We start from the raw sequence: 15,564 nt of genomic DNA, 5'->3' as shown, positions 1-15,564 counted from the left end.
TAAGTAAAAATTATCAGCTGTTCACTGTGAATAAATAAGATCTAAATGAAATGCTGCTGCAAGCTGCCACTGCTGTGTTGTAAATGACTTAATAAGATACTGTACTTTCAGCTGTTTTCGAAATATCACTAACTATGCTTACCCACAGCATTCCCTGTACTGTCACTTGCACTATCACTTGCATTGTTTGTATTTTTTTTTTCATTTCAAATAATATACGGAAAAAAACTCTAGCAAAAGAGGTGTTTACCCAAACACTACAAGCTGAACTTGAGCTAATAAATTCATATATGTTGGCAGCAGTTAAATAACAGCAAACTCTATTATCATCATCTTCATCGTCAACAGCAGCAGCAAGCTGCCTTTTTACTACTACTACTATTTGAGCAAATCATAGTTGAAAGTTGCACACTAATTTATTCATTCAACATAATTTTCAAGTGCCGCCTTTTTAGTTAAGACATTTTTTTTTCTTCTTATTATTATTCAACCTCTCCATCTTTTGATTTCATTATGATCAACCAAGATTTTTTTTCCTCCAACTTGCAGCTTGACATACAACAGCAAAACTTAATGTTTGTTGGAAATTTGTTGCACGCTTGTACAACTAAGTATAATGTTGTTGAAAGGAAAAAAAAAAGAATAAATTTCACTCGCTTATTGTGTTCTATTATTAAAAAGTTTTTAAGCTTCACAAAAAAAATCGTATACAGTTTAACTAAAGTATTTTGTTTTTATTCTATAGAATAAATTATAATAGAAAATATTAATGGTTCATAGAGAGCTTCGAATTGAGCTGAGAAAGGTTTCCTTTAAGAGTGTTTACTTAAATGCATCATGTTTGTATAGTGTATCATAGAAGCGGACGGACGCAGGTTCGTGAAGTAAGGCAGACATATACGTCTTTCTTTGGCTTTTATAAGACTGTCAGGCAGCCAAATAATAGATGCAGTATCAGTGTGATAGCAAATGCAACACAAATAGTCAAAAGAGGAATTTGAGTACACCATTTCCCGATGCAATGAAGTTTTCCTAGAACAGAACTAGAAGAGAACTAGAACGGAACTAGAACAGAACTAGAACAGAACTAGAACAGTACTAGAACAGAACTAGAACAGAACTAGAACAGAACTAGAACAGAACTAGAACAGAACTAGAACAGAACTAGAACAGAACTAGAACAGAACTAGAACAGAACTAGAACAGAACTAGAACAGAACTAGAACAGAACAGAACTAGAACAGAACTAAAACAGAACTAAAACAGAACTAGAACAGAACTAGAACAGAACTAAAACAGAACTAGAACAGAACTAGAACAGAACTAGAACAGAACTAGAACAGAACTAGAACAGAACTAGAACAGAACTAGAACAGAACTAGAACAGAACTAGAACAGAACTAGAACAGAACTAGAACAGAACTAGAACAGAACTAGAACAGAACTAGAACAGAACTAGAACAGAACTAGAACAGAACTAGAACAGAACTAGAACAGAACTAGAACAGAACTAGAACAGAACAGAACTAGAACAGAACAGAACTAGAACAGAACTAGAACAGAACTAGAACAGAACTAGAACAGAACAGAACTAGAACAGAACTAGAACAGAACTAGAACAGAACTAGAACAGAACTAGAACAGAACTAGAACAGAACTAGAACTAGAACAGAACTAGAACAGAACTAGAACAGAACTAGAACTAGAACTAGAACTAGAACAGAACTAGAACAGAACTAGAACAGAACTAGAACAGAACTAGAACAGAACTAGAACAGAACTAGAACAGAACTAGAACAGAACTAGAACAGAACTAGAACAGAACTAGAACAGAACTAGAACAGAACTAGAACAGAACTAGAACAGAACTAGAACAGAACTAGAACAGAACTAGAACAGAACTAGAACAGAACTAGAACAGAACTAGAACAGAACTAGAACAGAACTAGAACAGAACTAGAACAGAACTAGAACAGAACTAGAACAGAACTAGAACAGAACTAGAACAGAACTAGAACAGAACTAGAACAGAACTAGAACAGAACTAGAACAGAACTAGAACAGAACTAGAACAGAACTAGAACAGAACTAGAACAGAACTAGAACAGAACTAGAACAGAACTAGAACAGAACTAGAACAGAACTAGAACAGAACTAGAACAGAACTAGAACAGAACTAGAACAGAACTAGAACAGAACTAGAACAGAACTAGAACAGAACTAGAACAGAACTAGAACAGAACTAGAACAGAACTAGAACAGAACTAGAACAGAACTAGAACAGAACTAGAACAGAACTAGAACAGAACTAGAACAGAACTAGAACAGAACTAGAACAGAACTAGAACAGAACTAGAACAGAACTAGAACAGAACTAGAACAGAACTAGAACAGAACTAGAACAGAACTAGAACAGAACTAGAACAGAACTAGAACAGAACTAGAACAGAACTAGAACAGAACTAGAACAGAACTAGAACAGAACTAGAACAGAACTAGAACAGAACTAGAACAGAACTAGAACAGAACTAGAACAGAACTAGAACAGAACTAGAACAGAACTAGAACAGAACTAGAACAGAACTAGAACAGAACTAGAACAGAACTAGAACAGAACTAGAACAGAACTAGAACAGAACTAGAACAGAACTAGAACAGAACTAGAACAGAACTAGAACAGAACTAGAACAGAACTAGAACAGAACTAGAACAGAACTAGAACAGAACTAGAACAGAACTAGAACAGAACTAGAACAGAACTAGAACAGAACTAGAACAGAACTAGAACAGAACTAGAACAGAACTAGAACAGAACTAGAACAGAACTAGAACAGAACTAGAACAGAACTAGAACAGAACTAGAACAGAACTAGAACAGAACTAGAACAGAACTAGAACAGAACTAGAACAGAACTAGAACAGAACTAGAACAGAACTAGAACAGAACTAGAACAGAACTAGAACAGAACTAGAACAGAACTAGAACAGAACTAGAACAGAACTAGAACAGAACTAGAACAGAACTAGAACAGAACTAGAACAGAACTAGAACAGAACTAGAACAGAACTAGAACAGAACTAGAACAGAACTAGAACTAGAACAGAACTAGAACCTGAATTAGAACCTGAACTAGAACCTGAACTAGAATCGTCCTTTAGGGAAACATTGTAGTGGCATTAACTTTCATACATTTTGCCACTTCACACTACTACTACATCTGCAATAGCTGTAGTGCTGCACTATGTTGTCAGTTATTGTTGTTATTCTCATTGTTATTATTATGTTTGTACGTATGTATGTTCTATTGTTGCTGTTCATGTTGCTTGTAGTACTAGCAATGGCATCAGTCGTACTCGGTCGGTAGATGGTAAGTAGCAGTGGTTGTCAGTTGTTTGTTTAGAAGATGTGATATGACATGACGCCCAGTTGACTCGGTTGAGTTGACTGAACACATCTCAGAAATACTCGGTCCTCGTTTCGTTTTCTTGCACTCTTGCCTTTAGTTTGGCTGGATTTTTTTGCTCGAAGAAAAAATTGTCCGTCTGTCTGTGCTGTGACAGAAGTTAAAGTTCACAACAAGTGCAAACAGCACACAACAATTGTTTTGGTACATAAAAAATAAATTTATGTACATTTGGATGTGTGTTTTCGTATGTATTTAGATATAAATATTTAATGTATTTTGAAATCATATATCATACAGGTGGATGAAGGATGCTAGTTTCAAATTTAAGATCCTGTGTGATTCGAAGACTAGGAAAAATATTTCTCAAATTGTTTGTCAAACTTCATGAAAAAAGTTTTGACTAAAATTTCCCGGAACACAAACTTTAACAAATCTACAAACAATATTCCAAAACTGATATTTCATTGCTACTCTCAAATATATTTTCTTTTAAAATAAAATTATTTCCTTTGGTTTGGTTTACCTTCCCTAAAATCTTTTTCTAACTACAAGTGTTAGATAAGTACTAGTGCATATTTTTTATTGCCTTTGTTGCTACTGCTACTGCTGCTGGTGGTGCTGTAGTTCTTCTTTACTAGCTTGATGATAGCAATGAGGTCATAACATCTTATACGAGCTGTTGCTTAAATTTTTTATGGCGCATCTCTATAAATTTTTGTTGTCATAAAATACAAAAAGCAAAAAAACAAAAAACGTTGACTATAGTGTCAACAAAAGTATATATTTCTCTGTGATAATGACATGATGCCTGACTGCTAGAATATATATTTACATTTGAGGAAATACTCGAGTGTATGCCATTGTGTGTTTTTTTTATATGTTTGTGTCAAAAGAATGCACTACTACTCTTGCATGTCAAACAATCACTTTAAACAATATTTTGACACATTAACATATAATGCTCTCACTTGCTGAAAAAAAACAGAAAGAACAGAGAGTGAAAGGACCATGATGCTGAGCAAATATCAAACAGTATGTATGTATGTTTATACGAAGGAAGGTTGAAAATTACTTTCAAAATAGGGCTAATAAGAAATAGAAGCTGCATTGATTTCACCTCCTCTTACATAAGGCGACCAGATTTTGAAAATGAAAATAGTTAGTTTTTGCAATTTAATATAAACGAATCGAAATGTGTGCGTAACTGTCGTTATAATCAGATATAAAAATTGGTTACAAAATTTTAGAGACACGCCATTAACGTGTCTCTGGCCATTAGAACAAGAAATGTAGGAACAGAATTAACACATTCTGAGAAATATTAAAATTAAAGATATTTTTACTTAAAATATATCCATATTTACTTGTATTTGAGTTTTTGTCTTCGTACGATACCGCTAACCTATTCTCAGGTATGACCCACAAAATTTAATTTTTTTTAATGGCAGTTTCAAAACTTTTGGTAAGAATTGTGCTGACTTCCCAATTATTGATAAATTCACAAAAAATTTATTGTTGGGGATAAGCTGGTTCCTACGCATTTCACTGGCTAATTAGTCCAGATCATTAGGAAACCTTTTCCCAAAAGGCTTAAAAAAAACTAAAGATATTATACAAATAAAACTATAGAGTGAATGAGAATTACAGACGCTTTATTTGTTAAAATATCAAAGCTTAAACAAACACAAAATTTAGTTTAACAAATTTCAGAAGAGTATGAACAGAACAATGAACAGAAATATACAATTGGACAAAAAAAAACTGATGACCGGCGGGAAATCAATTTTTTTTTAATTTATAAAATTAAAATTAATTATTGATCATACTTTTAAAAATTAAGATGACAAAAGATGGCAGATTAGGAAAAAAGATGACAGATAGAGGACAGAAATTTTATAGATGACAGCCGGTTGAAATAGATAATTGTCTTCTAAAAAAGAGGACGTATACCTATTCTAAAAATACTCTTCAGGTTTCCTTGAAGTTCTGTTCCAGTTCTAGTTCAGGTTCTAGTATAGGTTCTAGTTCAGGTTCTAGTCCAGGTTCTAGTTCAGGTTCTAGTTCAGGTTCTAGTTCAGGTTTTAGTCCAGGTTCTAGTTCAGGTTCAGGTTCTAGTTCAGGTTCTAGTCCAGGTTCTAGTCCAGGTTCTAGTTCACGTTCTAGTTCACGTTGTAGTTCAGGTTCTAATCCAGGTTCTAGTTCAGGTTCCAGTTCAGGTTGTAGTTCAGGTTCTAGTTCAGGTTCTAGTTCACGTTCTAGTTCACGTTGTAGTTCAGGTTCTAATCCAGGTTCTAGTTCAGGTTGTAGTTCAGGTTCTAGTTCAGGTTGTAGTTCAGGTTCTAGTCCAGGTTCTAGTTCAGGTTCTAGTTCAGGTTCTAGTTCTAGTTCAGGTTCTAGTTCCAGTTCAGGTTCTAGTTCAGGTTCTAGTTCAGGTTCTAGTTCAGGTTCGGGTTCAGGTTCTCGCTCAGGTTCTAGTTCAGGTTCTAGTCCAGGTTCTAGTTCAGGTGCTAGTTCTGTCCTGTTGAAATTATGTTCAGGTTCTAGTTCTGTTCTAGTTCTGTTCTAGTTCTGTTCTAGTTCTGTTCTAGTTCTGTTCTAGTTCTGTTCTAGTTCTGTTCTAGTTCTGTTCTAGTTCTGTTCTAGTTCTGTTCTAGTTCTGTTCTAGTTCTGTTCTAGTTCTGTTCTAGTTCTGTTCTAGTTCTGTTCTAGTTCTGTTCTAGTTCTGTTCTAGTTCTGTTCTAGTTCTGTTCTAGTTCTGTTCTAGTTCTGTTCTAGTTCTGTTCTAGTTCTGTTCTAGTTCTGTTCTAGTTCTGTTCTAGTTCTGTTCTAGTTCTGTTCTAGTTCTGTTCTAGTTCTGTTCTAGTTCTGTTCTAGTTCTGTTCTAGTTCTGTTCTAGTTCTGTTCTAGTTCTGTTCTAGTTCTGTTCTAGTTCTGTTCTAGTTCTGTTCTAGTTCTGTTCTAGTTCTGTTCTAGTTCTGTTCTAGTTCTGTTCTAGTTCTGTTCTAGTTCTGTTCTAGTTCTGTTCTAGTTCTGTTCTAGTTCTGTTCTAGTTCTGTTCTAGTTCTGTTCTAGTTCTGTTCTAGTTCTGTTCTAGTTCTGTTCTAGTTCTGTTCTAGTTCTGTTCTAGTTCTGTTCTAGTTCTGTTCTAGTTCTGTTCTAGTTCTGTTCTAGTTCTGTTCTAGTTCTGTTCTAGTTCTGTTCTAGTTCTGTTCTAGTTCTGTTCTAGTTCTGTTCTAGTTCTGTTCTAGTTCTGTTCTAGTTCTGTTCTAGTTCTGTTCTAGTTCTGTTCTAGTTCTGTTCTAGTTCTGTTCTAGTTCTGTTCTAGTTCTGTTCTAGTTCTGTTCTAGTTCTGTTCTAGTTCTGTTCTAGTTCTGTTCTAGTTCTGTTCTAGTTCTGTTCTAGTTCTGTTCTAGTTCTGTTCTAGTTCTGTTCTAGTTCTGTTCTAGTTCTGTTCTAGTTCTGTTCTAGTTCTGTTCTAGTTCTGTTCTAGTTCTGTTCTAGTTCTGTTCTAGTTCTGTTCTAGTTCTGTTCTAGTTCTGTTCTAGTTCTGTTCTAGTTCTGTTCTAGTTCTGTTCTAGTTCTGTTCTAGTTCTGTTCTAGTTCTGTTCTAGTTCTGTTCTAGTTCTGTTCTAGTTCTGTTCTAGTTCTGTTCTAGTTCTGTTCTAGTTCTGTTCTAGTTCTGTTCTAGTTCTGTTCTAGTTCTGTTCTAGTTCTGTTCTAGTTCTGTTCTAGTTCTGTTCTAGTTCTGTTCTAGTTCTGTTCTAGTTCTGTTCTAGTTCTGTTCTAGTTCTGTTCTAGTTCTGTTCTAGTTCTGTTCTAGTTCTGTTCTAGTTCTGTTCTAGTTCTGTTCTAGTTCTGTTCTAGTTCTGTTCTAGTTCTGTTCTAGTTCTGTTCTAGTTCTGTTCTAGTTCTGTTCTAGTTCTGTTCTAGTTCTGTTCTAGTTCTGTTCTAGTTCTGTTCTAGTTCTGTTCTAGTTCTGTTCTAGTTCTGTTCTAGTTCTGTTCTAGTTCTGTTCTAGTTCTGTTCTAGTTCTGTTCTAGTTCTGTTCTAGTTCTGTTCTAGTTCTGTTCTAGTTCTGTTCTAGTTCTGTTCTAGTTCTGTTCTAGTTCTGTTCTAGTTCTGTTCTAGTTCTGTTCTAGTTCTGTTCTAGTTCTGTTCTAGTTCTGTTCTAGTTCTGTTCTAGTTCTGTTCTAGTTCTGTTCTAGTTCTGTTCTAGTTCTGTTCTAGTTCTGTTCTAGTTCTGTTCTAGTTCTGTTCTAGTTCTGTTCTAGTTCTGTTCTAGTTCTGTTCTAGTTCTGTTCTAGTTCTGTTCTAGTTCTGTTCTAGTTCTGTTCTAGTTCTGTTCTAGTTCTGTTCTAGTTCTGTTCTAGTTCTGTTCTAGTTCTGTTCTAGTTCTGTTCTAGTTCTGTTCTAGTTCTGTTCTAGTTCTGTTCTAGTTCTGTTCTAGTTCTGTTCTAGTTCTGTTCTAGTTCTGTTCTAGTTCTGTTCTAGTTCTGTTCTAGTTCTGTTCTAGTTCTGTTCTAGTTCTGTTCTAGTTCTGTTCTAGTTCTGTTCTAGTTCTGTTCTAGTTCTGTTCTAGTTCTGTTCTAGTTCTGTTCTAGTTCTGTTCTAGTTCTGTTCTAGTTCTGTTCTAGTTCTGTTCTAGTTCTGTTCTAGTTCTGTTCTAGTTCTGTTCTAGTTCTGTTCTAGTTCTGTTCTAGTTCTGTTCTAGTTCTGTTCTAGTTCTGTTCTAGTTCTGTTCTAGTTCTGTTCTAGTTCTGTTCTAGTTCTGTTCTAGTTCTGTTCTAGTTCTGTTCTAGTTCTGTTCTAGTTCTGTTCTAGTTCTGTTCTAGTTCTGTTCTAGTTCTGTTCTAGTTCTGTTCTAGTTCTGTTCTAGTTCTGTTCTAGTTCTGTTCTAGTTCTGTTCTAGTTCTGTTCTAGTTCTGTTCTAGTTCTGTTCTAGTTCTGTTCTAGTTCTGTTCTAGTTCTGTTCTAGTTCTGTTCTAGTTCTGTTCTAGTTCTGTTCTAGTTTTGTTCTAGTTCTGTTCTAGTTCTGTTCTAGTTCTGTTCTAGTTCTGTTCTAGTTTTGTTCTAGTTCTGTTCTAGTTCTGTTCTAGTTCTGTTCTAGTTCTGTTCTAGTTCTGTTCTAGTTCTGTTCTAGTTCTGTTCTAGTTCTGTTCTAGTTCTGTTCTAGTTCTGTTCTAGTTCTGTTCTAGTTCTGTTCTAGTTCTGTTCTAGTTCTGTTCTAGTTCTGTTCTAGTTCTGTTCTAGTTCTGTTCTAGTTCTGTTCTAGTTCTGTTCTAGTTCTGTTCTAGTTCTGTTCTAGTTCTGTTCTAGTTCTGTTCTAGTTCTGTTCTAGTTCTGTTCTAGTTCTGTTCTAGTTCTGTTCTAGTTCTGTTCTAGTTCTGTTCTAGTTCTGTTCTAGTTCTGTTCTAGTTCTGTTCTAGTTCTGTTCTAGTTCTGTTCTAGTTCTGTTCTAGTTCTGTTCTAGTTCTGTTCTAGTTCTGTTCTAGTTCTGTTCTAGTTCTGTTCTAGTTCTGTTCTAGTTCTGTTCTAGTTCTGTTCTAGTTCTGTTCTAGTTCTGTTCTAGTTCTGTTCTAGTTCTGTTCTAGTTCTGTTCTAGTTCTGTTCTAGTTCTGTTCTAGTTCTGTTCTAGTTCTGTTCTAGTTCTGTTCTAGTTCTGTTCTAGTTCTGTTCTAGTTCTGTTCTAGTTCTGTTCTAGTTCTGTTCTAGTTCTGTTCTAGTTCTGTTCTAGTTCTGTTCTAGTTCTGTTCTAGTTCTAGTTCTGTTCTAGTTCTGTTCTAGTTCTGTTCTAGTTCTGTTCTAGTTCTGTTCTAGTTCTGTTCTAGTTCTGTTCTAGTTCTGTTCTAGTTCTGTTCTAGTTCTGTTCTAGTTCTGTTCTAGTTCTGTTCTAGTTCTGTTCTAGTTCTGTTCTAGTTCTGTTCTAGTTCTGTTCTAGTTCTGTTCTAGTTCTGTTCTAGTTCTGTTCTAGTTCTGTTCTAGTTCTGTTCTAGTTCTGTTCTAGTTCTGTTCTAGTTCTGTTCTAGTTCTGTTCTAGTTCTGTTCTAGTTCTGTTCTAGTTCTGTTCTAGTTCTGTTCTAGTTCTGTTCTAGTTCTGTTCTAGTTCTGTTCTAGTTCTGTTCTAGTTCTGTTCTAGTTCTGTTCTAGTTCTGTTCTAGTTCTGTTCTAGTTCTGTTCTAGTTCTGTTCTAGTTCTGTTCTAGTTCTGTTCTAGTTCTGTTCTAGTTCTGTTCTAGTTCTGTTCTAGTTCTGTTCTAGTTCTGTTCTAGTTCTGTTCTAGTTCTGTTCTAGTTCTGTTCTAGTTCTGTTCTAGTTCTGTTCTAGTTCTGTTCTAGTTCTGTTCTAGTTCTGTTCTAGTTCTGTTCTAGTTCTGTTCTAGTTCTGTTCTAGTTCTGTTCTAGTTCTGTTCTAGTTCTGTTCTAGTTCTGTTCTAGTTCTGTTCTAGTTCTGTTCTAGTTCTGTTCTAGTTCTGTTCTAGTTCTGTTCTAGTTCTGTTCTAGTTCTGTTCTAGTTCTGTTCTAGTTCTGTTCTAGTTCTGTTCTAGTTCTGTTCTAGTTCTGTTCTAGTTCTGTTCTAGTTCTGTTCTAGTTCTGTTCTAGTTCTGTTCTAGTTCTGTTCTAGTTCTGTTCTAGTTCTGTTCTAGTTCTGTTCTAGTTCTGATCTAGTTCTGTTCTAGTTCTGTTCTAGTTCTGTTCTAGTTCTGTTCTAGTTCTGTTCTAGTTCTGTTCTAGTTCTGTTCTAGTTCTGTTCTAGTTCTGTTCTAGTTCTGTTCTAGTTCTGTTCTAGTTCTGTTCTAGTTCTGTTCTAGTTCTGTTCTAGTTCTGTTCTAGTTCTGTTCTAGTTCTGTTCTAGTTCTGTTCTAGTTCTGTTCTAGTTCTGTTCTAGTTCTGTTCTAGTTCTGTTCTAGTTCTGTTCTAGTTCTGTTCTAGTTCTGTTCTAGTTCTGTTCTAGTTCTGTTCTAGTTCTGTTCTAGTTCTGTTCTAGTTCTGTTCTAGTTCTGTTCTAGTTCTGTTCTAGTTCTGTTCTAGTTCTGTTCTAGTTCTGTTCTAGTTCTGTTCTAGTTCTGTTCTAGTTCTGTTCTAGTTCTGTTCTAGTTCTGTTCTAGTTTTGTTCTAGTTCTGTTCTAGTTCTGTTCTAGTTCTGTTCTAGTTCTGTTCTAGTTTTGTTCTAGTTCTGTTCTAGTTCTGTTCTAGTTCTGTTCTAGTTCTGTTCTAGTTCTGTTCTAGTTCTGTTCTAGTTCTGTTCTAGTTCTGTTCTAGTTCTGTTCTAGTTCTGTTCTAGTTCTGTTCTAGTTCTGTTCTAGTTCTGTTCTAGTTCTGTTCTAGTTCTGTTCTAGTTCTGTTCTAGTTCTGTTCTAGTTCTGTTCTAGTTCTGTTCTAGTTCTGTTCTAGTTCTGTTCTAGTTCTGTTCTAGTTCTGTTCTAGTTCTGTTCTAGTTCTGTTCTAGTTCTGTTCTAGTTCTGTTCTAGTTCTGTTCTAGTTCTGTTCTAGTTCTGTTCTAGTTCTGTTCTAGTTCTGTTCTAGTTCTGTTCTAGTTCTGTTCTAGTTCTGTTCTAGTTCTGTTCTAGTTCTGTTCTAGTTCTGTTCTAGTTCTGTTCTAGTTCTGTTCTAGTTCTGTTCTAGTTCTGATCTAGTTCAATCCCCTTTTGAAACTACCCCATTTAGTATTTGAACTCATGTGAATGGGTGTGTTTAAGTTTGCATTAAATTAAAATGTTTTCCTAAAGGACGTTAACACAATTACACATGTTGAGGGGCACAAAGGCGGCACGTTGCAACCAAAGCAATGCCAGCAATATCAACAGCAACATCACTATTATAAATATGATCAACTTGTTGTTGTTGTTGCTGCTGCTCCTACATCAGCTACTGATGCTTTTATGTTGTTATATGCCTGCTTGAATGCAACACTTGTTTTAATATTTTAATTTAGCTTGTAGTTTTCAGTTTCATTTTGTTAGTGTGTTTTTTGGAAATGTTATTTCCTACTCCATGTTCATCATCATCATCGTCATCAACATCAAATAACTACAACATCCTCATTGTTTGCAGCAGGCTTTTATGCTTGTGTGTCATGTTGCAACTAACTTCCATCATGCCACCAGTTGTAATATTATGTTAATTTGTTATTGTTGTTGCCGGCGCAGTTTAGTTTTAATATCATAACAAGCTAAAATTTAATTTAGAGTTTTCTCCATGTTTACATTATAATAATATTAACAAAAGTTTTTGTTAGCTGTTGTTACTTTTCAGCCCCATTTTAAGGGGCTGTTGTAGGGTGAAAACACACGAAAAACTAACAAGGCTGTGATACTGATAACGTGATTGTGCTTATTTTGGAAGAGCAAAAACATTAACATCCGTTTTAGGGATTTTATTAAAATGAAGCACTCTTTAAAAAAAGGTAAAAGTTTCTAAACCCTTTAACTTCTGTGTTAAGGGTATAAATTAATGGATATTTTCGTTTGAATTAATAAGCAGCTTTGATGTGCAAATGGTTGCATTTTCGGGAAAATTATAGGAATAAGATTATTAAGATTCCCTTACATTACAGCTTCTAAGAAGCTCTTTTTTCTAAGTGCAGAAAAAGTTTTTTTCTTAACTTTTTTAACACAAAATAAATGTTTTACTGGGTATTTGTATATCCCTCTCATTTGTTTACACTTTTTATCACCCGTTATTTTCCATTTGAAAGTTTTCACATTTTCTTTCAACTTCTATTTATTTTACAGGTTTAAACAAAATCCTTTAGCGTTTAGAAGCGCATTTACAAATATCAGCTACCTTTTTTTGTGCAACATTTTAACTTGTTTTTCATACTAATGCTGCTTGTTTTATCTTGTCAAAATGTTAAGCAAATCTTTGTTAAAAAAACAAACTTTTTTTTGAAATTTTCTCCCAAAAAATAGCAAAACTTATGCAATTTTCTTTCTTTGTTTGTTACAAAAAAGACGAAGTAAGTGAAAAAATGCTGTATAAAAATCCAATAACATATTGTTGGCTTCAGCAGAATGTGGCAAATTAGTATGTAAACGTGTGTGTATGAACATTTGCTGTTATCTTTAAAAATTATTTAGAGGAATAAGCAAAAAAGCTGGAAAAAACACAAATGAAAAGTTGTTACACTTCCAAACATGGAAACGTGGCAAAGGTTTAACCGACAAAAAGTTATGGATAAAGTTCAATTTGTATTAGACAATCTCTTATAAAAACTACATTTGTACATGGAGTTAGATAACGAAAAGTTTTTGTGTGTTTTTCTTCACTTAGTTCAAGTACAATCATTTAAATTTTAAGAGTTAAAATCAGTAATTTTAAATTTCAAATGGTAAAAGATGATTATCAAAGAATATGTCTGGTAAGGTAGACGTAAAACTAACAGAGAAAAAATAAGAGTCATATGACATGGAATTAAATAAATAAAATAATCTTTATTGGCTCCAGAAAACATGAATTTACAAGTTCCACGCCATTTGCGGACATGAATTTAAAGTCATTTACTCAATTTTAAATTGTATCTTAAAATCCGTATCAGTTTGTGTAACACTTCTCCATCAAAACATTTCAGCACATTATCCAATGTTGTCAGAATAAACTTTGTTTTACACAAATTTCAACTTTGAATATCATTTCATTAAGACATTTTCTTTTTATAAAGTAGCAATTGTTTGCAGAATATTAAATACAAAATATAACAATTTCAATAAACCATAATTTTTTATTAAGCATAACAAATTTTGATTTTTTTATTAACGTTTTGACACCCATTCATTAATGATTTCGGACAACAACAAACCAGCCTAATACTGTAACTCTTGGATAGGAATTTTAGTTTAAACATTTTCACTCAATTTAATTTAATTCTCGAATATTTAGCCTTCATTTGTCATTGTTTTGTTTTGTTTAGTTTGAACAAATAAAATTTTATGTTCTAAACACATGCAAAATATCACTAATATAACGACAGAAAACAACATAGAAGACCCTTAGATTATCGTAGTCATCAACAGTAACCCTGCTATGTACTCCTGCACAATGGAACACAATGTAAGAGCAGAATGAAAATAAAATATTTTAAATGGAGGGTTGTGTGCGAAGTATATTTAGTCTACGAATCGGAAATATTTTTCATAAAAAACTTATCTCCGAATAGAAAATATTTCTCCGCATAGGAGATGCATTTCATAGGAAATATATCTCCGAATCGACGATATTTTCCATAGAAAATATGTCTCTGAATCGGAGATATTTTTCATAGAAAATATGACTCCGAATCGGAGATATTTTTCATAGAAAATATGACTCCGAATCTGAGATATTTTTCATAGAAAATATGACTCCGAATCGGAGATATTTTTCATAGAAAATATGACTCCGAATCGGAGATATTTTTCATAGAAAATATGAATCCGAATCGGAGTAATTTTTCATAGAAAATATGAATCCGAATCGGAGTTATTTTTCATAGAAAATATGAATCCGAATCGGAGTTATTTTTCATAGAAAATATGAATCCGAATCGGAGTTATTTTTCATAGAAAATATGAATCCGAATCAGAAATATTTTCATAGAAAATATGTCTCCAAATAGTAGATATATATCTCCGAATCGAAGATATATATCATAGAAACTCTGTCTCTGAATAGGAGATACTTTTCATAGAATATATATCTCTGAATCAGAGGTAGTTTTCTTAGAAAATCTGTCGCGGAATCGGAGGTAGTTTTCTTAGGAAATCTGTCTCTGAATCGGAGATATTTTTCGTAGAAAATATGCTTCCGGATAATAGGCAGTTTTCGGAGGTAGTTTTCATTAAAATATGTCTCCGAATCAGATGTATTTTCAATAGAAAACATATCTCAGAATAGGAAATAATTCCCATAGGAAATATGTCTCGGAATCGGAGATCATTTTCATAGAATATATGTCTAGGAATCGGAGATAGTTTTCTTAGAAAATATGTCCCCTAATCGGAGATGTTTTCCATAGAAAATATGTCTCCGAATCGGAGATGTTTTTATAGAAAATATGTCTCCGAATCGGAGATGTTTTTATAGAAAATATGTCTCCGAATCGGATATGTTTTTATAGAAAATATGTCTCCGAATCGGAGATCATTTTCATAGAAAATATGTCTCCAAATCGGAGATGTTTTTCATAGAAAAAATGTCTCCGAATCGGAGATGTTTTTCATAGAAAATATGTCTCCGAATCGGAAATCATTTTCATAGAATATATGTCTCCGAATCGGAGATAGTTTTCTTAGAAAATATGTGTCCGAATCAGAGATGTTTTTCATAGAAAATATGTCTCCGATTCGGAGATGATTTTCATAGAAAATATGTCTCCGATTCGGAGATGATTTTCATAGAAAATATGTCTCCGATTCGGAGATGATTTTCATAGAAAATATGTCTCCGAATCGGAGATAGTTTTAATAGAAAATATGACTCCGAATCGGAGATGTTTTTTATAGAAAACATGTCTCCGAATCGGAGATAGTTTTCATAGAAAATATGTGTCCGAATCAGAGATGTTTTTCATAGAAAATATGTCTCCGAATCGGAAATATTTTTCATAGAAAATATGTCTCCGAATCGGAGATGTTTTTATAGAAAATATGTCTCCGAATCGGATATGTTTTTATAGAAAATGTGTCTCCGAATCGGAGATCATTTTCATAGAAAATATGTCTCCAAATCGGAGATAGTTTTCATAGAAAACATGTGTCCGAATCAGAGATGTTTTTCATAGAATAAATGTCTCCGTATCGGACATATATTTCATTGAATATATATCTTCAAATCGGAGATAGTTTTCATAGAAAATATGTATCTGAATTGGAAATAATTTTCACAGCAATTATGACTCCTTATCGGATATATTTTTCATAGAAAATATGTTTCCGAATAGGAGATAGATTTCATAGAAAATATGTCTCCGAATCGGAGATATTTTTCGTAGAAAACATGTCTCAGAATCGAAGGTAGTTTTCATAGAAAATATGTCTCAGAATCGGAATTAATTTCATAGAAAATATGTCTCCCAATCGGAGCAAGTTTTCATAGAAAATATGCCTCCTAAACGGAGAAATTTTTCATATAAAATATGTCTCCGAATCTTAGACATTTTTCATAGAAAATACGTCTCCGAATCGG

Source organism: Calliphora vicina, chromosome 5 (assembly GCF_958450345.1).
Source record: "Calliphora vicina chromosome 5, idCalVici1.1, whole genome shotgun sequence".
Classification (NCBI taxonomy): Eukaryota; Metazoa; Arthropoda; class Insecta; order Diptera; family Calliphoridae; genus Calliphora; species Calliphora vicina.
Note: the sequence above shows the minus strand (reverse complement) of the source record.